We start from the raw sequence: 27341 nt of genomic DNA, 5'->3' as shown, positions 1-27341 counted from the left end.
GACATCAATGGCCACTTCCTTTGAACCTCTGAACAGGTCCTTGATAACATTCCTAACGAGGTTATCTAGAACCAGTGAACGCAGTGAAAAGTCCAGAAAGGTTTTTAAGAAATCAAGATGCTATAAAGACTAATCTGATGGCTGTAATGATACCTGGAAAAAGGTAATGAATCTGCGTAATGGCCAAAAAACAATACCAGCGGGATACTGCTGAGAAAATCTTTGAAATCTTGTTTAATCGTTTTGGCTCAGGGGTGAAAGGACACCAAGCGATGATGCGCTTGGAGAAACGGAGGCAACGTGAAGACGAGACGATACACAAATTTTTAGATGATTTGGAAACGCTTAGAAGGCGTAGCCAACCAGATGAGTCAAACAGAAGGATGAACGGCAGTAGCCTCAAAATTCATCGATGGTGTGAAGAATGATGTGCTTCGAACGATGTTAGCGACACATTACAAACCACTTCCATCCAATGCGCCAACACCAGAGGAGTTGAGACTCAAGTCAAAGCTATATCTTTTAATGAAGCCCCCATCGAGATCTGGCTATTACAAAAGCAATTATGGCAACTTCAACAATGGACCAGCAAACCAAGTTAACAACTGGTACAAACCAAGCGACGATATGGACCAGAAACGCTCTTGTGCAAATTGCAGTTCGACTGACCATCATGTGTCAGCATGCCCAACCTACAAACAGAGCATGAAAGCAATAGGCTTTAGCCTCGAGGATGAAGATGCGTCGGGTGTGAAAGCCAGCAAGGCTCGCCTGTTGAGTGAAGCAGAAGCACGCAGATAGGAGAAACCGCATGAGCTGGCAACAAAGAAGATGCAGGCAGTAACTGAAGAAATGCGTGAACTTGAACCACTGACGACGGCAGATGACTTCAAGATCGGCTATAGGGCAGCCGCGAGAGATACTTTAAACAGAGTCCAGCAGGAGTTGGTGACGAAAGAGATCGAACAAAAGGTGAAGCTCGAACTAGAGACTGAGAAAATTCAGGAAAAGCTGAACGCCTTCGAGGCATCAGAAGTCGAAGAAACGAAAGCACCAAGCAGTTTGAACATGAAACCAAACGTGAAGCAGACGTTCGGCATGGTGCCCCAAGGAAGCAGAATACAGTCAATAATTTCAATTTCGGGACATCAGGTGATCAGGAACCTAAGTGAACCTTCAGAGTTCACTATGATGCATTTAGATACATATGCAGATTATCTGAGACAGGTAGAGCCACGCACTGAGTCGAGGGCTGTGCGAGCGTTGTTGACAACGGGTGGCCCTCGGACAAAGAAATTCCGCGGGCGCTACGTGGAAGTCTATTGACCGTATCAGGTGATGTTGAACGTTGAAGGAATCAGTATCTATTCAGGACCTACGTCACAACCGATAGCGACCAAATTGGGCAGATCTATTTGGGCCAGGAAGAACTCAAGGTCCGTAGAATCGGCCATGATGCCATGATGGAGCAAGATGCAGTACACATAGGGTACGTTGCAGATCTGACTGCACATCTGCTAGTCACCAATGTGAAGAAAATTGGAGTTACAGGACTACTGGATACAGGAGCAGTGGTAAGCGTGATACCAATAAAGACTTGGGAAAGAATGGGCTTCACCAGGGAAGATATAGTCCTAACGAACCTCAGATTGGCGGCCGCCAACCGCGGAGCAATCTACGTGGCCGGAAGGACACCAATAACGGTCCTTCACATCGGAGGACGCAATCTTTGGATGAGCTTCCTGGTGGTTGAGAACTTAGGTGACTCAGACCAATTCATCTTGGGCCGTAATTTTGTCAGGAATTTCGATGTGATGATTGACTTGAGCAACGGCCTAATAAGGATTAGAAACCCGGTCCGGAAGTATGTTAAGAGACCAATTAATCGAATAATAACAGATGAAAGCATGATGCCAATTTTTTAAGATAGAAAAGTAAAACTACAGCCGGGACAAGCTGTAATAGCAACTTTTAAGATAAGAATTTTAAATTCTTTAAGTGATAGTAAACAGGTTTGTCTGATACCCAACCCAATTATTCAAAGCTAGGTGAATTAAGGCCGGAGTTTTTCAGTAAAACGAAACGGGCTGTGTGCCAGTGTGTTGTTGAACACACTGGACACCACGGTTTCGATCCAGCGTGGAAAGAAACTTGGTTACGCTTTGCCGACGAAGACCGACTATGAAGAGACACAAAACTTGAAGAAATATAACGTGAAAGACTGCCCGAATCATGCTGACAGAGATATTATTTTAGAGAGAATTAATGATATTAAACCTATTAATAAACTGTTTTCAAAGAAATCAGAAATGGATGACGGCTTGTCGAGCTGCTCGAACTTTCCGGAACGCCCCTTGTCATACAAACTAGAATCCGACAAACTGGTTTTTCCGGAGATAGAACACTTGAGAGGGAAAATAGATGAGGGGAATTTTGAATCATTAAAGGCGGTTTGAAATCGGATTGCGGACGTATTTTCAAAACATAAGGCGGATATCGGTTGTTTCAACTTCTTCGAACACGAAATAGAATTAGAATAAGGCGCCATTCCTCATAGGGAAGGCGCAAGACGAATGACGCCTCATATATCGGACGCTTGCCGAGCGGAAAAAGAAATGTTGCTCAAATACGACATGATAGAACCCTCGAAATCGCCTTGGGCTTGCGGGGTAGTCATGTCCAAGAAGAAAGGGGGCAGCTTAGGAGCTTAGGTTCTGTTGCGACTTTCGTTACCCGAATGCAGTGACAATGAAAGATGCGTACTCGATACCGCGAATAGACGAGAGCCTCTCGAAACTTGGCGACCCCAAGTTCTTCACCACACTGGACTTGGTTTCTGCCTTAAGGCAGGTCCCTCTGTGAAAGAAGGACAGAAAACAAACCGAATTCGCATGTGAATTGGGGTTGTACCAACGGAAGAGGATGCCCTTTGGCTTGTGCAACGCCACGGCCACTTTTCAAAGACTGATGGCTCAGGCTTTGACCACGGTGACGAAGAAGTACTTGAAACTTGTGATGTGTTAGGTTGGGGAGAGGCGAGTTGGGGAAAAGCGCGGAGTGCCTCTGGGCATGAGCAAAGAACAGTCCGATCAGGGGGAGGACTTGGGCCCAGCGGTGTTTTTAGCGTAAGCAACATCGTCAGGCAGACATCCACCTTCAACCCAAGCTGAATAGCCGACTGGTGGGGAAAATTGCAGGCGTTAGTGACCAATCCGAGCCCAAGGCACAGATCAGAATGGATCCGGATAAAATTGCACCACGACATCGAGGTCAATCCCGGCCTAAAGAAAGGATATGAATGCACGTTGTGCGGGATAAGGATCAATGAAAAAAAAGAGTGGTCCGTGAAGTGCAACCATTGCAGGAAATGGATACACTGGGACTGCACCTCGCTTGGCGAGGAAGGACGATGGTCAAAGCAGTTCATGGGCACCTGCTGCGATGGAACAAGGCCAAACGCGACACAGAATGCGCTGTCTGTTAGGTCGACAAGCCCAATGGAGGGCACACAGACCGAACTGACAGGAGCGACCGCCGAAATGCATGAGACCGCACTACCTGCAAGGTCGACAAGCCCAATACAGACCGAGCAGAAAGGAACGTCCGCCGAAAGACGGAAAGCCAGAAGGCGGATGAAAAAGAAAGACCAAAGGGCCCGACGCCAGAAAGAAAGGAACGAGAAATGGTTCGACAGTGCCATCACAGAGGGGAGAAGGGATTTGACCAAAATATGGGCTTGGAATATCCAGAGAGCCAGAGTTGAGTTCCCGAAACAAAACCGCTTCCTAGAAATTGTCGACACGATTGCGAGACACGACACAGATTTAGCAATGCTGACGGAACTTCGGGAATCAAACCCCGGGATAAAGTGGATAAGGCAAGAAACCTGTTCGGAGTGCTCGTTCACGGCCAAAGGAGCGGTATCTTCCTACGGGGCGAGTGGGCTGTCCGCTGGCAAGAGGAAGGATGTCTCAAGGAATACTGTAACCGGAATACAAGCGTGACCGTAGGAGGGGTGAAACTAGTATCTACCTACCAACCACCGTGGAATGGAGATCCGGAAGAGTTCAGAATGTATAGAGAGATCCACACGCCAGCAAAGTGGTAGTTGGGGGAGATTTTAACTCCAGCGTCGGTGACTTATCGGGTAGGGAGCGCAACGAAGCCGCGGACCCCTATGGGCTCGGACGCACGAATGACGCCGGAAATTACCTGATGAACTGGTGCTTAAGGAATAATCTACAATGGACCAACTCGTTTTTCAGACACCGCTACCGAGGCACATGGAAACACACGGTGACTGGAGAGTGGCACGGGATAGATGGTTTCCTAGTAAAAAAGGGGGACAGACAAAGATGGGTTAAGGACATAAAGAGTTCACAAGTGCGAGCAGACGTGTCAGACCACCTACCGAAAGAGATGACGTGTAATCTATTCTTCAAACGAAGGACTGTCAGAAAAAACCCCGCCAGCTGCATAAATTGGGACCGCCTTAGGGAAGACAAGACTTCTGTCAGTTTTCAGAAAGAAATAAAACTGAATCTTAGACGGGAGCAGGAATGGGAAAAGGTCATACAAGTAGTGACCAAGGCTGGGAAAAATGCTGCTGACTGAAGGAAAAGAAAAACCTACTGCCATGGATTGACGACCCTAAGGACGAGATTCAACAATACCAAGAATAGATCACCCGCGAAACAGAAGAGTTAGACAACTCCACTGGCGACGAGCAGACACGCAAAAGACAGAATCATAAAGAAACAAGGAGAAGTTTCAAGGCCGACAAGAAGGATGGGAAGAAGAGTGGAGGCTGAAAGTGGTAGAAGATGCTAAGGCTGCGGAACGCGTCGGAGACATCAGAAAGCTATATTCAGCCCTCAAAAAGATCGGCATAAAGGACTCAACCACCATCGAGGAGGAATACTTCAAACCAGGCGAGTTCAGAGAACACTTCCAAAAGGTATCGGACCAGAGATTCGAACGGGAAATCCATGAGATAAAAGAGACCGCGAAACTCACCACTCAAAGGTGGGATAAGAATAGTATACAGGCCGCGAAGGTTCTGGGACGTGAGATCACTTGGCCCGAATTCAACAACGAGGTAGAAAGTATTAACGATAGTGCTCCAGGTATCGAAAACGTGAGGATGATCGCTGTCAAGAGAGGTGGAATACATCTACGACAAGCGTTGTTCCGAAGCATCATGAAGATCGTTAAAACCCAATCTGAGGACTGGCCAGAAAGGATCAAAGAAGGATGGGTAATACCGCTACACAAGAAAAGTGCGAAGAACGATCTCAATAACTACAGAGGGGTATGCCTCTTACCTTTCGCAAGCAGAATCATAGCGAGGATACTTGCCTCAAGATTGAGAGAGTGGTCGGAAAAGATCGAAGTGTTAGGCGAGAACCAAAGTGGTTTCAGACAAAACCGATCAACGGTGGACGCAACCCAAATAAATATCAGGGTAGACGAGGAGACCAGGAGGGTCCTAGGATACGAGCTGAAGAGTACACGAGATAGACCAGGAGCGGTACTCCTGGATATAACTGTCAGAGGATATAACTGTCAGAGGAACTGTCAGAGGCTTATTTACTAAGGCGTATCCCCGGGTAAATAAGCCTCTGATGTGGGAAATACTAGACAGACTGGCTATACCAAACTGGATCCTAAGACTGCTGAAAAGCTTACATGAAGATACCACCTCTAAGATCAAGGGGAGGAATGAGCTGAGTGAAGGATGGAAGCCGCAATGTGGCTTGCGAGAAGGATGCGCCACATCCCCCACTCTCTTCAATATATACCACTCCCAGGTGGTCAGGCTTGCAAAAGCCCTAAGAGAGGAAGCGGCAAAAGGAGCGAACGAAGAATGCGGGCTCAAATGGTCGTGGCGTGCGGGCAGCAGTATGCCGCCGAAGCACGTAAGAGTGGCGACCACCAGGGCAGGCAGAGAAAAGTTCGAAATTACGGAGAGCATCTTTGCTGACGACTCTACACTAATCGGTAGGACAAGTGAACTCAAACCCGGGAAGGAGGTAGTCAAGCAAGCAATGAAAGAATACGAAGAGAAGTGTCAAGATGGAAAAGAAGAGTCAATATCATATGGAACGGAAGCGGCGAATAAGGCGAGGATGCTTGGAACGAGAATTGGAAGGAAAGACGACTTGAAAGCCAGAGTGCAACGAGGAAACGCTGCTTGGTACAAGACTAAGAAGTGGCTTTGGCGATCCAAGCTGTCCATGTGAACACAAGCCGTAGTCGTGCAAGCAGCCGTGGAATCAACTATGCTTTTCGATTGCATGGTCCACACTTGGACAGCGAGAGAAATCAAGAAGATGCAGAGTGTCCCAGATAACGCATACCGGAGGAGATGGAACCACAAACGAGGCCTGGCTAAACTGAGGATGCAGAAAGAGCACGTAAATGCTTACGAGATAAGAGGTCAACTGGGAATTGCGTCCATGCGGACCAAGATAGAGACGAGAACCCTCTCCAGGATCGGTCACATTCTACGCATGCCGAACGAGAGACCCACCAAAAGGATAATTCTCGATACCTGGGACCACAAACCCGAAGTAAGAGGAGGTCTCAAATGAGGTACGTTATGGTACTGGCGGAATCTCCTGGGAGAAGCCGGAATAGACTGGACCAACACTGAGAATTTATCCAGAAACAGGAAAGGATGGAGAAAATTGGTAAAGAAGTGCGAGCGATTCTTGATCGACTGGGAGGAGAAGATGCGCCTGACGGGAAAACACGACCCCAAACCACCCAAGGCACAGAGCCCGGAACAAAAAGAAAAAGCCGAAGGCTTCACATGCACGTTGGAAGGCTGCACCAGAGTATGCAGATCAAAAGGAGGTCTCACCCATCATGAAAGGCAAATGCACTGTCAATCGACTGCATCGTTCAAGTGTACATGATGCTTAAGAACGTTTAACGGAAAGGCGCAACTGACAAACCACAGCAAAGCCTGTGAAACTAAGGTGCAAACACAGCCCCGTGTCTGGTCCTGTGAATCATGCTATATCTACAGAGCAAAACAGTCCAAGACTAACATGGCCAGACATCTTCGCAGGAAACACTCCATGAAGGCTCTGCCTTACCCAACTTGTTTTTTCCTTTTCCATGTCTGTTTTCTAATTTCAAACGCCGAAGAAGTAATTTAAGTATCCAATGGAGGATGACCTCCTTACTTTTTCAGGTCGTGAATGAAAATGAGAGGAAAGCGCAGGAGCGATAGAGGTGGAAGGAAGAGGAGGCTGGAAGAGCACTTAGCATCCAAGTACCAGCGAGAAGAAGGGACAAACCGTACCGTGAGGAGATCACCACGGAAACAACAGATCATCTTGAATTCGCTGTTCTCGGCGATTCCATTGTAAATAGAATCTTTATCAAGAACGCGAAGGTTGTGACTTGTCCCAGTGCGCAGATTCACCAACTGTCTGAGAGGAAGATAATGGACAATTTTAGTCGTTCAGGAATTAAAAAAAATTGCGATTCTCGGCGGGAAAAACAACATTGCATGGAGAGACGGCTCAATATATCAGTGACCAGAGGAGTTCAGTGACCAAATGAAGGATCTAGTAGAAACGTACAAGAATGAAGGCTTTCAAGCAGTTTTAATGAAAGTTCCAAGAAATCAAGAAGATCAACAGGCAATACGAAAAGATTGCAAAGAAAGCGAAATGTGAGTTCCACAGATACCGATGATTCTCAAAAGCCCACATAGACAATAACGATGGGGTGCACCCAGCCACGGACCACATCCAAATCATGGCCAAGGAATTCTATCAGGTTCTATCGGAGTTAGGTGGTTGACATGGTCATAGCAACACCCACCTTTGAAGACTACATTGATCGGCTCGATGAGGACTTTGGTTGCATGAAAAGAGCAGGCTTGAAATGCAAACCATCGAAAAGCGAAATCCTTAAGGATTCAACCAAGTATCTGGGAAGAATGGTGGACAGTTATGGGGTAAGGCCGGACCCAGATTTAGTGGAGGCTGTGTTAACATGGAAGGCTCCCAGAACAGACACACAACTCATCAGCTTCCTAGGTTTTGCCAATCATTACCGTGACTTTATAAAAGGATACGCGGGCAAGGTGTACCCCATGCAGAAACTGATGCGCAACAAAGGGAAGAAGTTCGAAAGGAACGAAGAAGCTCAAGCTGCCTTCGAGAACATAAAGCGGGAACTGTGCGAAGCGCCAGTGCTAGGCATGCCTACAGAGAAGGGCATGTATAACCTTGACACAGATGCATCAGTAGTAGCCATCTCAGGAATACTGCATCAGGAGCAGGAGCGGAATGGGAGAACAGTTCTCCGGCCCATTGCATATGGCAGTAAAGTGTTGAGTGACACTGAAATGACAAATATGGTGCATCGAAGGCAGAAATGTTTGCAGTGGTCACATTCGCGGAGAAGTGGTCACATACGCATACTTTTAAGCTACGCGTGGACAATAGAGCGTTATCCTGGTTGAAGACATACTCGATAGAACAGAGTTTTATTGGTCGGTGGATAGTCAGATTAGAAGGCTACCACATAGTAATCGAGCTCAAGATGCGTGACAAACACCAGAATGCTGACAACCTCAGTAGGAAGATTGAGTTTTATGTAAGGCTAGAAGAGAAACGAGCCCATCAGGCGGAAATCAAGGAAGGGTTCTCGTTTCTGAACAAAGAAACTTATGAGGCGCTTCCCTTGACGAGATGGTCGGACAAATCTGGACATCCAATTCCGGGACACCCAGAGTTACGGGTGGAAAAGGCAGCGGAAATAAAAATCTTATCAAAGAAGGACCCGGGTCTTTTGGATCTGTTCCTACGTTCAAATCTGGTCCAACAGGAACTCTCTCGAATGAACATAAACAGCCTCTCATTGCTTGACAAAACGGTGCAGGTCACTCCGCAAGTGATGCGGATGCTGTGTGAATTGTTGGAGAGAGAAAAGACTAGAGATGACCCCGAGTGGGCAGCAGCCATGGCATCGCTAACAGTCGGTGAGAAAATAAAGATCAAGCCATCAAGACATCAACACAAGAAAAATGAAAGGGATTGTAGGACAATAGTTCAGCAACTAGTATCTTCGATACCCCAAAGTGTCTTGACAAGTACTTCATACAAACGAAAAGAACAGGTGAAAGAGACACAAAGGAAAACCGTGACCTTTGTGGATCAGGATCAGAAAGGCGAAGAAGTTGAACAAAACCTGGGGCAAAAAAGTTTGTCCGGGGAGAAGGACGTTGATGGGAGAAGGCGAGTTGATCAACAAGACCCGGGACAAGGATGTTTGTCCGGGGAGTCGGGTGTAGATGAGGATGTTCAAGGTGAGGAACAAGACCTGAAGGATAATATTTTGTCCAGGGAGTTCAGATAGATGAGCAGAGCGCATAAAAACTGATCCCGAAGAAGAAACATGCTCAGTGACAGATTTTTCCGTTGATGACAACTCGAGGAATTTAGGAATTGACACTCACTCAGACAGGAACTCGAGCACAGAATCGGAATTGTCAGAGCTAGCGATCCACACGTTACTAGTGGAGACTCGAGCAAGAGACCTGGACAGAGAGGTGTATCAAGCCCTGAGCGTGATCGCTACCTGGTACCCAGCGAAACAGTCTTTGACAACGCAGCGGATGATCTTGAAACAATAGCGGTATCGAAACTATCGATGATTTTGCAGCCGGAGAAAGAAGTAGTCAGGAATGATCTTCAACCCTTCAGACAAGAGACAGTGCCATTGGCGAAATTTTGATGCGTGAAGATGGAAGATGACACGCATCAGCCTGAAGAAATAAATAGTCAATTGAGGGTCATGAAGATTTACTTGAAAGCGAGATACAGACTCTCAGACCTACTAGGAGCACAAAGAAATGACCGCATGACGAGTAACTTGAAAATGTGGATCGAAAATGGAACACCAGACAAAGGTGACCTGTAGGAAGACGGTTACCGTATTCTGAGACAGTACTTTATGCAAAAAGAGGAAAGGATATTTCTGAACAAGGACGGGATCGTGGCTTGTAAGAGAAGAAAAGAAGACAAAGTCCTGTACAAATACAACGCGATAGTGTTGCCGCAACTCTATCAGACAGAATTTTTATCAGGGAATTGACAAAGTATACCAGAGGATTCTGAAGCGCTTTGAGTGGCCTGGGATCCAAGGAAATTGCGATTTTTCTTGCAGTCGATCGAGTCATCTGAATTTAACGAGGTGGTGCAGATTGACCACCAGGAAATATATATATATAGGGAGACACAGTTGTCCGATGACGTTTCAATCGGATAACGGAACAGCTTTCGTGGGAGAATTTACGAAAGAGCTCATGAGACGCTCACAGGTGGCCCAAGCTCACTCCACAACATACCATCCCCAGACGAATGGCTGAGTGGAGAGGCAAAATCGGACGTTGGTGTCGATGCTGAGGGTATATTGTTCCAGGTACATGACCGATTGGGAAAGATACCTTCCACAGGTGATGGGAGCTTACAACAGCGCGCAACACATCACTACCGGAGTTAGTCCACACATGATGTTAACCGGACACGAGAAAACTTTGCCTCTGAATTTCTTTTACCCAGAGTATGAGGGAAAGAAAACATCACCACAGTACTACGTAAAGGATGTGATTAGACGTCAACAAGAGCTAAACGACTTGTGCAGACGAAACACTCAGCAGGCACAGGCAAGGCAGAGGAAATAAGGCGAGATTCGATAAAAAAGGAGCTGGTGCAAAAGCTTACTCGGTAGGAGGCTACGTATGGGTATTTCAAAACGTTATACCACCGAAAGTAACAAAAAAGCTCCTAAAGAAGTGGAGGGGACCCTTCATGGTTACGGAAGTGCACCAGGAGGGATGTTTTTACAGACTGACTACCGGCCGAGCCGCTCACTACGAAAATATTAAGCCACACAACCCATCTATGGAAGACTGGAAGACTGGTGTATACCTGCAGACATGGAAGAGGGGGATTATCTGATGATGGACCCTGACTGCGAGGTCAATGAGAAGGGCACAAGGGGAAAGAATTATGGGAATGAGGTCGTCGAGGAAGGATCAAGTCCACCACTGGACCTGGATCCCAATGAGGTGATTAAAGCAGATGAAGAAACCTTACCTTACACAGAAGAGGACTGGCAAGATCCCGAACAGATGGAGGTCCCCAAGAATTTGGAACCAGACCTTCCGTTTACGATACAGACTCGACAGAGTGACAGGAAAAGACTCACGAAGAAATACAATCTTTACGGAGATGACTTCGTAGTGGACAGAAAAGATCTGAAGAAGATAGTGGAAGATGTGGTGGGTGTAGAAAAATAAGCGTTTCATAAGACATCGACATAGTCGACGACCGCGACGAGGAGTGGATCGATCACCGGTCTAAATTCGAGGTAGAATTCGACGACGAGCAACAGCGATCTTACTAACAAGACTTGACGAATCTGCTTGTCTTGGAATGACTAAACGAAATGACGTCGGACCCAAAGGAGACCAGTGTCACGATTCAAGTTGCAGATCATGAGAGTATGAAGTAAATAAAAACCGAAAGAGATGATCCTTCCTGGGCTGCCCAGGAAAGGCAATTACTCATTCCTGCATCCAACCTCGATTTAAAATCCGGTATGCGATCGACGGGGACGTCGATGGATACTTTGGTCCGGGGAGTGGGGGTAGGACTTACCCACACTGGAAAAATTTTAACAAAAAAATTAAGAATAGCAAGAGAGACAGGTGATCTAATGCAGAATCAGGCGAAGACCCTAAGAAACCGGACATAGGCAGAGTAGTTGAGTCTTATTTTAACTTGCCAAATGAGTACTCAAGTAGCATAATATTGACAGATTGCGATTTTATACTTACAAATAGCACATGTATTCCTTTGGAGGCAAAGACCAGGAATAGGAGGCGTAGCAGCCTTGCCTCCGGCGACTTCGCAGATACCAGGAAAGTATTTATGCTTCTTGGTGACGAGGACAACGGAGAAGCGGCATGTGGACCCGGAAATTTTGCTCTTGTCCTTGACGAGACTGAGAGACTTCCTTGTGGAGAGGGAGGTAAATGAACTCTCGCTTTCAGTATACGACGTGAACCTAGGACGACTGCATCCACGGTAGGTATATGCACTGATACACGTAATCTTTTCTGATACTAACATACATGTATACTTACACTGATACACGTAATCTTTTCTGATACTAACATACATGTATACTTACATAAGAAATATTATTTGAGTATAGGCTGAGTTTAGGTTGCATGCAGGAAGGTGTCATAGATGTGCGTTGTGTGTGATATGTTGTGTCTTATGTGTTATGTTATTAAGATCCTGGGAACGAAGGGATTAGTGACAATGTATAATCGAATGACGATCTTAGGAATAGATCCAAAGTTTGGACTGTCCATTCTTAGGTCGAATTCCAAAATTTTAGCAATAGACTGATTTTAATACATTTCAAGATCAAAATATTTTTATCTGACTGTTTTAAATAAATTTTAATACAAAATTAGAGTAACGTTGACAAATGTGATATTCGTGACCTCTTTTCTAGATCCTGATTGGTCATTTATTTATTCATCAGATTTCAATTGAGCAAACTGATAATTAAACCGAATCTAACGAAATGGAAAACTTTGATTTGAATGATCTGATGGACGTAGCGGAGGCGTATGTAGGACTGATGATAGATGCCATCTATCGTCGGCTGATGGATCGAGACTTCTCTCTGGAGGACCCAGACTTAGTCATGCTGCTGGTTGCCTTAATAAACATCTTAGGGCATGATAACCGCGAGGACCGCCCCACGGAAGTCTTATTGATGGCCGCATATGGATAAAGAGGAGTACTCGACGCCCAAACATGAGGGTAAGGAGGTGGAGGAACGGAGCTCTCTCAGGAAGTGACTTGGCGAACGAGCCTAGGTTGGGAAGTTTCCGGACCTACCAACCAGGTGAGATGCCTCTGCCTCTGCCAACCTGGTCTGAGAAGAAGGCATCAGGAGATGAGGAGTGAGGCTGCCCCGTCTAGTTCACAACTGAGAGCAGCTGTGCCACCAAAGAGGGCGAGAGTAGAAGAAGAATTTCAGACGAACGAGACGATGCAAGATATCAACAGAACGATGCAAGAGCTGGAGAAGACCAGAAGAGAGCCAGATCAAGTGACTAAGACTATGCTCAGTGTCGAAGAAGACAGGGATATCTGGAAGAAAAAATTTGAAGATTGTACCAAGAAACAGGGTCAAGAAATAGAACGCTTGAGGCAAGAATATAAAGAGCAATCGGAACGACTGGCGTTGACGATGGCAGTAGAAAAAGCGATACCTGCAAGGGATTCCCCGATGGAGATCCTAACGCCTCGCAAATTAAGTCAAAGGACGGAGGTGCGACCCCCGACTACGGCAGGAAGAGTGACGATCTCGGACCCAAGTGATACCCTAGGTGACTCAGTCGTGGAGCAGACAGTGCGGAAATGACAGAAACAGTTGGAAGACTAGTCGCTAATAGGAATACGCCAGGTTCCGGGGTGACTGCAACCTATGGACGAATCGACGACACGGGCAGACTAAAACTCTCCCAAGCAACGATAAAGAAAACGGGAGCTGACAGTGTCACGTTACCAGCAAAGTCATCTGGAGCCCCTGAGAAAAAAAAAGAGAAATGCCAATAAAGAAAGTGTCCCGAGTTTTTGATGTGCAGAAGAACAACCAGGTGAAGAATAACTTCACGGAAATTTCGGATGCGGATTCGCGAGCCTGCTTTAATCGGTCGATTTGGAGTCCAGCGATAAACATGCAACAACCGCCGCTCGGGACATCTCATTTGATACTGGGTGACAGTTTGGTGAGAGTTCTCCAAAATCTGAGGACATCTTGGATCACCACGGTGATGGCTTTGAAGGTTCCACGATAGCCCAGCTATATCGAACGGTGGAGTTAATGAAACCAGGAAGGATACCTAACATAATGATCCTAATAGGGACAATAAATATGTCCAGAGGTTCAGATGAGGAAGAGGCACAATGGGATTCGATGATGGTGTGCCTATTCACTACTCTCTGGCAGAAGTTCAATTGCGCGGTACTGACCGTCGGCACCGTACCGATGAGCACGAGAACGTTGACATCGGCAGGAAGGAGGCATAACGAAGGAGTCATCAGGTGGAACAGCATACTGAGAAATCTGGCGAGTCGTAATGCTGGACGGATGATCCTCATTGATAGTATAGAAGGAAAAGCCTGGATGAACCGAGTCTTCTAGGAGCGACTGGACGAAATGGAGGTCGAGCTCTTTGACAAGGAAGTACACAAAAAAGCAACGAAGCAGAAGAAGTCAAAACTCAGAATTGTTTTGTGTGAGAAAAACTCAAATGAGTGACAAAGCAACTAAGTTTACCATTGAAACTGAATAGAAAATATTTAGTTGCGTTTTGAAGATTAAAGAATTCGTTGCATTTATAAATTTGCGTTATGATTTTCGTTAGTGGCTTTGGAGACACTTACCATTTATTTAGAAAGGCTTGAGTGGAGAGTATATTAAATATTCCAGCGTGCATGATTGTATTAAATCAAATAAGACAAGACGACTGATCACTTCGTGGTGATAAGAAAAGCTTGGGTAATCCTTGAAAAGGGAGATTATTTCATTGTTCCCTCTAACCACCGAGTTCCTTAATTTTAATAATCAGGACCAATAACAACTAAATTTCCGAAGGGAAGAAGCTTAGGATAATTTTAGTTTGTTGGATGGCAGGAGAAACCTAGGAGAAAAAGTTTTAAATCGATACATTGGCACTAAAAGTCAGAAAAGATGTTTTAAGTTTTGAAAGACACGTGACAACGTCGAAATTTCGCACCAACTGAAACGGCGAAAACACAACAACAGTAGTCTCAGGCAGAGAAGAACAAGAGAATTCGTAAAGAAAAGCAGAAAATGGAGATCGTATGATACTGATCGAGATTGAATAAAACTATACGAAGACCGTTCCGAGTTGTAACGATTGTGCCGCTACAATAGTTTCAACGCGAATCCCGAGAATTAGGAAGGGTGTTGGAACGGCGTTTCCAGCCTTCCTGAAAGAAATAAGGACGTTATTTCCCCGGATTCCAGAATCCGGAGGGGTCTCGGGAGGAGAACTCAAACTGTATTTCATAAGTTTTCAGCTTCCTGGAGATGTCCTGAGTTGAATTCAAGTAACATCTATATTCATTTTCAGATCATGAGAAGCTAGGAGTTAAGGGAAAGGGTTGATCCATCTTCGATGGAGATGATGATTTTTGTCTACTGAACAAAAACAATAGTAATATGATAAATAAGTAGTAGCCCTGTTTTTAGGAGTGACCTCGTGGTCTGGGGATACTGAGACCCAGCCATGACATGAGCTCACTATTTTTGCATAAAATTAAGTTAATTAGAGCATTCTGATCGAAGCCGGAAACAGTAACGTTTTTTTTGTCGACCCGATGTGAGAAAGACCACCAGAAGAACTGGCTTTGCCAGAGACGGTCAAAAGCATGTAGAACTGTGTTTAGACGCTAGCCAGTCGTTTTAGAACCTAGCTTTATTTTCCGTCAATATGTACTTCCGGGCTAATGTTACAGAGTTCACTAATTTCAGCATGTCTTTAGTTAATTTGCATAATTCGACCGCTAGCTCTTATACATTGAGACACTCTTCGACACGATCTTACTTTGAATTGCCTTTAGTGTACGATGTTGAAAAGCACGTAGGTATTAATCTTGACGCTAGCCAATCGCCATTGGGTTAGGTCTCACTTTGCGATTGTATGTACTTTCGGGGCGACTGTTACAAAATTCAATTTGTTTGACTTAAACATGCATCATGTTATATTTTTGTTGAGATTTCCTGCTTTTGGTGAGGGTCAATCATCTGTTCGCAATGCTAGGACGCAATAGGCATTTTTCAGTTTTTCAGGCCGTCATAACAATGAATGGGAAAAAGAAACTTGACTTTTTGGGATCATTTGGTATTTTCTTGAAATCTCAAAACAGCAGTGAAGAAAAAAAATCCTATACGAAGAAACGGCGAAACACAAAATGCGTTCGAAAATGGACCAATTTGATAGATCATTACTTCCACGTTGGAGAAGAATTCCCATATGATTTTGACATGAGACCTAGTGAATATAAAGTTGATGATTTGTGTCCGCTCTGCGATGATGATTTTATTACGATTTCCATTGAAAATCTTAAAGTTCATAAATGCAGAGCTGATCACCTCAGTATACAATTGCGCAGATTCAAAATTGAAGGCGGAAGACAGAATAGTCACAGTGGGGATTCAAGTAAAAACCCCATTAATGTAGAGCCGCTAATTAGACTGCAAAAAAATTCTTCTACTCTTGCAAAATTACTAAAGAATGATGGCCTAAAGGCTGTAGACCAAATTTTTCTGAGATCTGTGAAAATTAAGCCTATAGGTTTCGATACATCGCAGTATTCAGACCAAATTGAAAAACTTGAAGACTTTGTCCAGAAGGGTGGTCTAAAGATGCTGTGCACAAAACGCAAGGTTGATAAAGTTTGGAAACAATCTCACTCGAAGAAAAGGGTAATCAGAAAGCCAAAACTTACTCTCACGCGTTTCGATGAACAGAAAGCAGGCAATACTGTTGACTCGTTAGGAAGCGTGTCTGGTAGCTCGTTTGTTGCTGGTGTGAATAACGCTGGTAATGGACCGATCACAGCAAATACTTTGCATTCCTTTTGTCCTGAACAAGATACAATAAACAGTTGTACCATTTCTGAGCCAACTTTGAATCGAGAAAATAGTTTGTCATATATGCGCAATAGTCACTCAGATGGCATTGCAATCAACGTTGAAAAAGATGACTTAATTTTGTCATCTTTTTCCGAACCGGTTAATTGTCTAGATGAAGACTTCAGTGGTGCATCAGGCACAGTCTGTAGCATTCCCTTGCCAAGACAAGCATTAAGTTTTTCTCACGCAAGTGATAGTTTAGCATATGCAAATTCTTCTAAAGATAATCCTAAGCTATCAACTACAAAATGTGCTATTGATTCACAGTGGAAAGCAGTCTTTGCCGCCATAGATTTGAAGCGTTCTGAAAGCAAAGAAATTAAGTGCAATGGTATCTACAGACAGGATCGAAGCGATCAACGGAAAGATGATTATTTACCCAAAGCAGGGTTTTCGAAACCCGATAAAAACGACAGAAGTTTAGCCCGAGAAGTTTTGACAAAGAGCTGTTTTGAGCGCGTTATAGACGACGTGATAAAAGTATGTAGACCTGATACCCCTAGCAGGAATTCGGAAAGCTCTGATCACAGCGTCGAAAATGATACTCCGCCAAGTGAACCTGAGTCAAACCTTGCTTGTCCATCTGTATCGTTACCTTGCTTGGAAATGGAAAAAGTTCGGAAGCGGCTAGGAGAAAAAGTGTTGTCTGAGAATGCCAAGCGTCGGAAAAACAGCAGTAAGCCTACGAGACGAATAAATAGAACACTAGCTGAAAAGTCATTCGAAAACTCAATTGTTAGTTCCCAAGAAAGCGAAATGAAAGGAAGCGTATCTTCACTAGAGGTTTTGCCTCTCAGCAAAATTGACAGCGATGAAACGGGTTCAATTACGAACGATTCTGGAATTCATTTTGAAATGTGCCACTCCTCGACATCATCACTTGACTGTTATGAAGTGCTATCAGATCCTACAGCTTCCAACCTGAAGGCAGCCGACAGTGCTACCAGAAGGCGTGATCGAAAACCCAGATGCGAATTGAACAATAATCATAACTGGGCCAATCCAATAGTGGAACTTTTGTCTTCAGACGACGAAGAGATAACCACGATTGAAAAACCAGAACTGAAAGTGTCCTCATTTAATAATTAAATGACAGCCAGATTTATTCAATTTCATTTTTTACATAAGCAGTTACAGCTTTAAGTCGCATATTTATATTGAGATCTTTATAAAAAATAGCCTTGTTTTACCAACTGTCTGGGAGCAATGATAACGTATTTAAATCTGATAAAATTTGAAAAAGTGATATAGTTTTCTTAAAGGGCATGCCAGAAGTGATCATTTTTCAAGATGCTTAGGGTCTCACTTTTAGATGCTTTCTGGATTTTCTTCCAAGGTTTTCAAAAGAGTGCTATCGAAAAAGAAAGGGGGCCTTTTGAAATGTTTTGTTTCTTCAAAAAAGTAGGTTCTATTCAACATGTTGTACATGGGAATAAAAATTTGTTTTTCTTATATTTTCGACCAATGAGGTGGGTTGCCCATGTAATAGCTTTATCTGATGTTTTTCATTGCTCCAGGTTTCTCGTTATTTTTGAAACGACCAGCTAAGCTCATACAGTATTAGCTCAAAAACATTTTATGCTGATTTAATTTACGCAGTTTAGTTTGATATCAACAATACTGTTTTAGTTGAAAACCCTCCTCAATATAATTTGTATTTATTTTGTTCAATGGTGTTTTGTCATTTGTTCAAAAATTGAAGTTAATCATTATATTCAATTTTTATAAACGTTTCATTTACTTGTGAATTGATTTTGAAATTCTCTATTTTCTCAGGCACTTAAATTACAATTTCCCCCGTTAAAAGTTTTGAAAAAATAAAATTGACCTTTCCAAAAATTTGCGGGTCCTTCGAAACTAGTTCACGTTGACTTTTGAGTTGGTCATTCAAAAAAGGCGTAAGATAGAAAAAAGGTAATTTGCTTCGGTACAGAAAAAAGTAGCTACACGAAAATCCTTCATGGCCTTAAAGACAGTTGCTAACTTGTATTTGAACGAACTAACATTTTGAAGAAAAACAAACAGTTTGTCTTCAAAATGTTTTTATGTACGTTTGGCAAGGTTGTTGCAACGGGGTGCTTTACTTCACGTGAACAAATATGTTCGCCGAGTTCCCACATTAAGAGGTAACTCGCTTAATAAGAAACTTAACTTCAATGACTGATTGAGGACATTTGGCGCAGTTTTAATGCCGATGCATTGGCGATAAAAGACTGGGGTCCGAGACTGGGCGGGTTTTTTTTCCAAAAATGACTTTAACTGCTTTGCAAAAAATGCTAGTTTTCGGACTACCGTGGGTCTCTTTACTTCTTTTCGACTTAGCTTACGAAGCACGGACATTTCTTGAAGCTCCAGCAATTTCTTATATTTCTTATTCATTTTAGAATGGGGGTTGTTAGTTGATTTCCTTGTGTTTCTGCCTTTTACGGACTTTTCATCCATCTTCTTCAATTTTGGATTTATCGATAAATTTTGCGCGTAGCAAGTTGTGGTGCACTTAACGCATAGTTTTATTCTCAGACTTCCTCCCTCTCGGAGATTTTTCGAGTTTTTCAACTTTTGATGATGTTTTGGTTTTGCGTTCTTTCCGTTATAAGTTTTTTGAATCACAATTAAATTTTTTATCTATTTTATGACAATTGTATGCGTAGCGAACGAGTTTGTTAATTGTTTTTATACTTAAGAGAGTAAGTATTTTGTAATCGGAAACAAGACTTTTCCGAAAACAACTTTTCTCACAAATCTCCAAGAAATTCAACTTGCTTTATTGTTGGCTTTTTATAAGACTCCTTCCCACATTCCAGACTCCTTCCCACATGGTTTGGAAGTAACGTGGTTGTCTGTGCATCCTAGTTTTTGGGCTCGCGGGACAATATTTTTTGTAGCATGTATGAATTTTGATTTTTTTCCGTGAAAAATTGAATTGTCGGACGTACGGTTGTCTAATTATGTTTTGTCGACCTAAATGCCTATCACGGGTTTTTCATTTTCTGTAAACATTTCCGATTGAAGTTAAAAGTGTTGTCCAGTTACTCCCGTACTTCCTTTATTTATTCACCCTGATTAATACTTTTTTAAAGCTTCAAAAAAGCCAGAAGTGTTATCAAAAAGTTCAAGTTAACTTGTTTTTTTCCCCTCACACTTTGACAACTTTTTCAATATTTTTTTTGTTGAAAATACATGTTCGGGACAGTTTAATTGCAACAATTAACGCTATCCGGAGATTTGATTTCATATGATAACAAATACAATTTTTTTTCATCTCACTTGTTTTGAATGATTTTTTTTTGGGTTTTGCAACCGGTTGCTAGACTTTTTTCCCGTAAATAACTTCGTTCACAGAAATTAGTAATTTACCGTTTCTAAGTTTCTTTCAATGTACCATATACATCTGAATTGTGCTAACTATTTGGGATCGTAATTGATGTTTAAGAAGTCCATGCAAGGAGGTTCGGATTTTTTGGGAAAAGTTTGGAAAGTTTTTAGGGTGTCGGCCTTAATTCTGTCGGCCTATTTAGCTACTTTTTTTAAATTAGTTTCATACCTGTTTTAATTGAAATTGTTTCAATATTGACAATTTATGATCTTAAGTTTAAAATCAACTTCTCCGACGCTTAAATAAATATAAACCAATAAATATAAATTTTTACATTTTTTCATGAAATTTTTTTCCCTCTCACGGAGGCTGGTTTCTTCAAAATTTTACTCGCTTTTGTTTCAGTGGCATGCTGTGTTTATCTAAGTTATGTTCGGTGAACATAACTACGCTTGAGATTAGTGAGCGTTAATAATTCGGAAAATAGTCTTTTTCGGGTTAACAATTAGTTTAACTGAGTTACTTGGATCTTCTACCTTTGGTTCATATGAAATCAAAAGTGAGACCTTAATTTGCGCATGTGGCGATAAGCTAACCCTCCTGCTTATAAAAATAAAGGCCATGGTTCTAATCCGGTCACGACCTGTTTTCTTTTTGTGAACGATAGCTTATCCGCGCATCAAAAATATTTGTCTGACTTCTGCTTGTCTTTTGTCGGCTTAGTAGCCGCAACACCAAATTTGCCTCAAATTTAGACGTTTTTTAAGTTGAAGTAAAAATAGTTTCAGTGTATTCCTGTAATTGGGTTCCAACAAGTTTCGCCGATTTTCTAAGCTATTTAAATTTTTTTTCGAATTTCGTGTCTGCTTATTTTTGTCGGCTTAGGTCCAATAGGGAGGTTCAGTTTTTTTTGAAGCAATATGAAAGCTTTTTGATACGTTTTTAATTGACAGATAATTTTGTTCCGGGAATTTTGTTTTTTTTTCCAATTGAACTTTTTACAACGTTTTTTGAAGGTTTTTTATTTGTCTTTTGATTTGCTTGTAATGTTAGTCATTGACTTTTTGTTTATTTGAAGTAGTGCTAAGTTCAGCTTCGCCTCTGTGTTAAAATTTGTGTTTTTAACCATAGCCAGTCATTTTAAAGTTACAATCGTTTATTGAAAGATCGCAAATTCTCAAATTCTTTTTTATCCTCCTTTGGTTATCATATCAAATTTCAATACTACTACTCTTCGTACGAAACAAAAATTGCGTAGCTATAACAGAAGGTAAGTGTTCTGAAAAGAAAAAAATCGAAAGGAGTTCACGAGGTGAGGAGGAAGTATCTACTGGAAAGGCAGCATTTGTGCTGTCACGAAAATGTGGTTACCCGAACGATTTACTTTTGTTATCAAATCGGGCAGTTCTTACTGAAGGCTATGAGTGAAATACGATCGGCTCTTCTTCGGCGAACAGGAACATGATCCTATGAGAACTTGCAGCTGGTCGTTAAAATACAGATGTCGTACTTGCATTGCTAGGCCAAAAATATAATACCAGTTTTAGTTTTAATGTCCTTAAATTTTTATTTTCACTGAAGCTTTAATTTGATATCTTTATGTAACTGTTCTTTAATTCCTTGACTCGGAAATTGAAGTTTTTTACTACTACTACCTACTACTACTGTTAGTACTAGCAGTAACGCTAATTCAGTGTAGAAGCTTGAAATAATGAAAATATTTGTAAACGTTTGAAATGATAATGATTAATTTTGTTCTCCAAAAGCCTAATTTTCATGAGCATGATTTGCTCAAGTGAGGGACAGCGTTCAAATTTATCCCAGTTGAAAGTTTGCTGTTCTTCGAGAGTTGTTTATACAGTTTTATGTCGGCTTAGTGGCCTGTTTGTAATGGGCTCCGTTTTTCTGAAGCCTTAATTATTATAAAAATATGTGAAGTATAATCTATCTATCTATCTGTCTATCTATTATTTAATTGGCGTTTCACGTGACACATGTTTAAGAAGTCCCTATGTTGACGTGTTTAAGAAGTCGCTATTTTTGCATGTTTAAGTTTTTTCAACGTATTATTTTTTGCATTGTTAACGAAAATATTTTTGCACGGTTAAGCTATACCGTGGGTTAAAATGCTTAAGAAATTTCATTTGGCTCATGTTTAAGTCTGTTGGTCACAAAAGGCCAAAAAATTGCAAGATTTGAAAGTTTTATATATACATACGTTCTATACATTCCTATATAGTGGGGTGCTGTTAAGTACATTTAGGGAGTGCAAATCTGGCGTTCAAGTATGACTGCTCAAATCCTTATATTGTTCGAGATATGGCGCTTTTATGATTTTTAATTTTTTTTCAAAAAACCTAGAAAAAAACCCAATCGAACTTGAAATTTGAACCCTATAGTGGAGTGCTATCAGGGTTTATTCAGGGGTTGCAAATCTGGCGTCGAAGTATGATTGCTCAAATCCTTTTATTTTTCGAGATATGGCGTTTTTGTTTTTTTTTTAAATTCTTTTTCAAAAAACTTAGATATTAAAAAACTAACCGAACTTCAATTTCTCAACCCTATAGCGAGGTGGTGTCAGGGTACATTCAGGGGTTACAAATCTGGCGTCCAAGTATGACTGCTCAAATCTTTTTGGCTTTCGAGAAAATTGCGTTTTTTATGATTTTTTCTTTTTTTTTCAAAAAAATTTAGATATAAAAAAAATTAACCGAACTTCAATTTCTCAACCCTATAGTGGGGTGCTGTCAGGGTACATTCAGAAGTTGCAAATCTGGAGTCCAAGTATGACTGCTCAAATCCTTTTGGTTTTCGAGATATGGCGTTTTTTTTTTCAAAAAAATTTAGATATAAAGAAATTAACGAACATCAATTTCTCAACCCTATAGTGGGGTGCTGTCAGGGTAAAATCAGGGCTGGTAAATCTGGAGTAACGGTAAGACTGCTCAAATCCTTTTGGTTTTCGAGAAATTGCGTTTTTTATGATTTTTTTCATTTTTTTGATCAAAAACCAGATATAAAAAAAAATAACCGAACTTCAATTTCTCAACGCTATCGTGGGGTGCTGTCAGGGTATATTCAGGGGTTCAAAATCTGGAGTCCAAGTATAATTGCTCAAATCTTTTTGGTTCTCGAGAAATGGTGTTTTTATGATTTTTTTAATTATTTTTTTTTCAAAAATCTTAGATATAAAAAAACTAACCGAACTTCAATTTCTCAACCCTATAGCGAGGTGGTGTCAGGGTACATTCAGTGGTTACAAATCTGGCGTCCAAGTATGACTGTTCAAATCTTTTTGGCTTTCGAGAAAATTGCGTTTTTTATGATTTTTTCTTTTTTTTTCAAAAAAATTTAGATATAAAAAAAATTAACCGAACTTCAATTTCTCAACCCTATAGTGGGGTGCTGTCAGGGTACATTCAGAAGTTGCAAATCTGGAGTCCAAGTATGACTGCTCAAATCTTTTTGGCTTTCGAGAAAATTGCGTTTTTTATGATTTTTTCTTTTTTTTCAAAAAAATTTAGATATAAAAAAATTAACCGAACTTCAATTTCTCAACTTTATAGTGGGGTGCTGTCAGGGTACATTCAGAAGTTTCAAATCTGGAGTCCAAGTATGACTGCTCAAATCCTTTTGGTTTTTTATGATTTTTTCATTTTTTTGATCAAAAAACAGATATAAAAAAAATAACCGAACTTCAATTTCTCAACGCTATCGTGGGGTGCTGTCAGGGTATATTCAGGGGTTCAAAATCTGGAGTCCAAGTATAATTGCTCAAATCCTTTTGGTTCTCGAGAAATGGTGTTTTTATGATTTTTTTAATTATTTTTTTTCAAAAACCTTAGATATAAAAAAATAACCGAACTTCAGTTTCTCAACCTTATAGTGGGGTGCTGTCAGGGTACAATCAGGGGTTGCAAATATGGAGTCCCGGTATGACTGCTCAAATCCTTTTGATTTTCGAGAAATAGCGTTTTTATTGATTTTTTGTTCAAAAAGCTTCGGTATAAAAAAATATAAATGGACATCAATTTCTCAACAATATAGCGGAGTGCTGTAAGGGTACAATCAGAGGTTGCAAATATGGATTCCAAGTATGACTGCTCAAATCCTTTTGGTTTTCGAGATATGGCGTTTTTTATAATTTTTTCATAATTTTGAAAAAAAAATTTAGATATAAAAAAACTTAGATACAAAAAACTAGAACTTCAATTTCTCAACCCTATAATGGGATGCTGTCAGGGTATATTCAGGAGCTGCAAATCTGGCGTTCTATTGTGACTAGTCAATTTCTTTTGGTTTTCGAGAAGTTGCGTTTTTTGTGATTTTTTAATGTTTTTTTTTTCAAAAAACTTAGATATTAAAAAACTAACCGAACCTGAATTTCCCCACCCTATAGTGAGGTGCTATCAGGGTAAATTTAGGGTTTGCAAATCTGGCGGCCAAGTATGCCTGCTCAAATCCATTTGGTTATCGAGAAATAGCGTTTTTTATGATTTTTTCATTTGTTTTTTCAATAAATTTTAGGTGTAAAAAAAATAACCGAACTTCAATTTCTCAATCCTACAGTGGGATGCTGTCAGTGTATATTCAGGAGCTGCAAATGTGGCGTTCAATTGTGACTGGTCAAATTCTTTTGGTTTTCGAGAAGTTAGATATTAGAAAACTTAGATATTAAGTTAGATATTAAAAAACTAACCAAACCTGACTTTCCCCACCCTATAGTGGGGTGCTATCAAAGTAAATTCAGGGTTTGCAAATCTGGCGTCCAAGTATGACTGCTCAAATTCTTTTAGTTTTCGAGAAATGGCGTTTTTTAGATATAAAAAAACTAGATAAAAAAACACTCCGAACTTCAATTTCTCAACCTTATAGTGGGTTGCTGTCAGGGTACATTAAGGTGTGGCAAATCTGGATTTCAAGTTTGACTGCTCAAATCTTTTTGGTTTTCGAGAAATTGCGTTTTTTATGATTTTTTCATTTTTTCCTCAAGAAAACTTAGATATAAAAAAATTAACCGAACTTCAATTTCTTAACCCTATACTGGGGTGCTGCCAGGGTACATTCAGGGGTTGCAAATCTGGAGTCCAAGAATGACTGCTCAAATCTTTTTTTTTTGAGATATGGCGTTTTTTATGATTTTTTCATGTTTTTTTTTCAAAAAAGTTAGATAAAAAAAAATTAACCGAACTTCAATTTCTCAACCCTATATTGAGGTGCTGTCAGGGTACATTCAGAGGTTGAAAATCTGGAGTCCAAGTATGACTGCTCAAATCCTTTTGTTTTTCTAGACATTTGTTTTGTCTGTTTTCAGAAGACTTGGTTTTGTAGCACCGGAGGTGCGATTGAAGCGCTAGTTTCAATTACACGCAGACTTTAAAAAAACGGTCCGAACCTGGAAGTTGCGTAGGTTCACTGATAAAGCAATCATTTGAAGCAAGCTATCAAATAATTCAGACATTTTACCCTCAAGTATTTTCCGAATTAATTATAGAGTAACTGATTGTTTTCGATTTTAAAAAATCCGTCTTTATATTGTTTCCCGGTAAAAACTGAATTGTCGAAACTTCCTTTGTCTGTGCAAGTAAATGAGCAATTTTACTGATAGCTGCAAGTTTTGTTCATTTTAGTTTCAGAGGGACTGAAATCTTTTTTAGCAAATCAATTTTTTCTCGACTCAAGTGATGTGTGCTCAATTTCTGTCGGCTGTTTCAGCTTCGTAAGTTTTGTTCCGTTGCTAATTTAAAATTCAAGTGTTTTGCTAGGCTTGTTTGCGTAGAATGAACTTTATCGAGAGGTACGACATTTTTGGTAGATTGATACGACAAATTCTTCGCCTCTGTAATCAAGCGTCCATTCATGGGATGACAAAAATCCTCGGTTGAAATTCGATCATGACCTGGTTTTTTTGCAGGAGGAAAAATTTCCGCTCAAAAAACAATTAATGATCTATCGCTTGTCAACGAAATGAAAACATTTGTTTTAGTCGCATGACTTGTTTTTGTTTTGCAGCTGCTTAACTTTCATACATAATAAATTTTAAAAATTTTGATAATAAGAAGGAAGACTACGCTCTTTGATGATAAAAGCGCAAATAGACGGATCGACAAAAAACCTGAATACTTTTTAATTCGAATGTGATTTCTAGCTCCGATGTTACTTTTAGAACGCACAATCGGAACAAAAAATCATATTCGAATGTGATTTTTAGTTCTGATGGTGTTTTTAGTCGCACGACTTCTTTTTGTTTTGCAGTTTTTTTCAGTTCTGAATGTTATTTTAAAAATTTCCGGCAAAAAAGGCTTAATTACCCGGTTCTTTTTATTTTGTAAGTTTTCTTAAAGTATCGTTCAATTGATAAGGTTTTTGAAATTCAAATAATACTTTTTGATGTATTTTCTCCTCGGAACTCTTTTTTCGTAGAACGTTTTAGTTCATATATTTTGTTCTTTGAGCTCACTGACACTTCCAAATTTCTGTTGGCTACGCTAGTCGATTATCTACAAGTTACTTCTCAAATGACCTAAAAGTAACGCGGTTGCCTCTGTACCCTCAAAATCTGGAGTTAAAAGTGTTTTTGATTTACTCAGTAATTTGTAAAATTAATAGCGCTGACGTATATTTTCTTCGGTTTTTCTTTTTTTTTCGTCATAATTTTTTATTCAGGTGGTTTCGGTTTCTGTTTTATTGGCTGAATAATTTTATTGAGTGTCGCTTCAAAAGCAAGAAAGGATTGTTTTTTTTTCCCAAAATGATGTTCAGGTTGCAAGGTGGCTTGAAAATTTTTTGACCATTTTTATGGAATTTTTTTGTTTTCGACTCAATGGGTTTCTACCCACTTTTCGTCGGCTAAGTGGTCAATCGGTAAGTAGTGAAAGTTTGTTGAATCATGGTAGTTGTGCTTTTCAGATTTTTTTTCCGTTTCTTTTCTTCAAATTGTATGATCGATTGTGGTATTTCAGTCTCATTATCTATTCGCAAGCTTTCAATGTTGCTCTTACGCTTTGCCTCTGTGCGCAAACAGTTTTTGGGAAGTCTGCTGAGTTTTATCGGCTTTTTTTACCGTACGCAAGTTTTTTTCCGATGCCAACTTTCCTTTCAGTTGTATTGGCATCTTACTATTTCAAAATGAGTTTTTTTCAAAACAGATCGAGACAAATGCAAATTTCGATGATAAAAGTTTTTGCGGTTTTCTTCTCAATTAGTGTCGACTACTTTGCCATGCTTTGTTTGTGTTTTATTGCAA

General features: G+C 41.0%; 1 protein-coding gene across 1 annotated transcript in view; it reads right to left on the bottom strand.

Moving 5' to 3' along the window:
* The window catches only part of LOC134840114 (prefoldin subunit 2-like), a 463905-nt gene that overhangs the window by 277137 nt on the left and 159427 nt on the right, over window positions 1–27341 (bottom strand). The gene's annotated exons all lie outside the window — the stretch shown is intronic.

This window comes from Symsagittifera roscoffensis, chromosome 2 (assembly GCF_963678635.1).
Source record: "Symsagittifera roscoffensis chromosome 2, txSymRosc1.1, whole genome shotgun sequence".
Lineage (NCBI taxonomy): Eukaryota > Metazoa > Xenacoelomorpha > Acoela > Convolutidae > Symsagittifera > Symsagittifera roscoffensis.
This window is presented reverse-complemented; position numbering and strand designations above follow the sequence as displayed.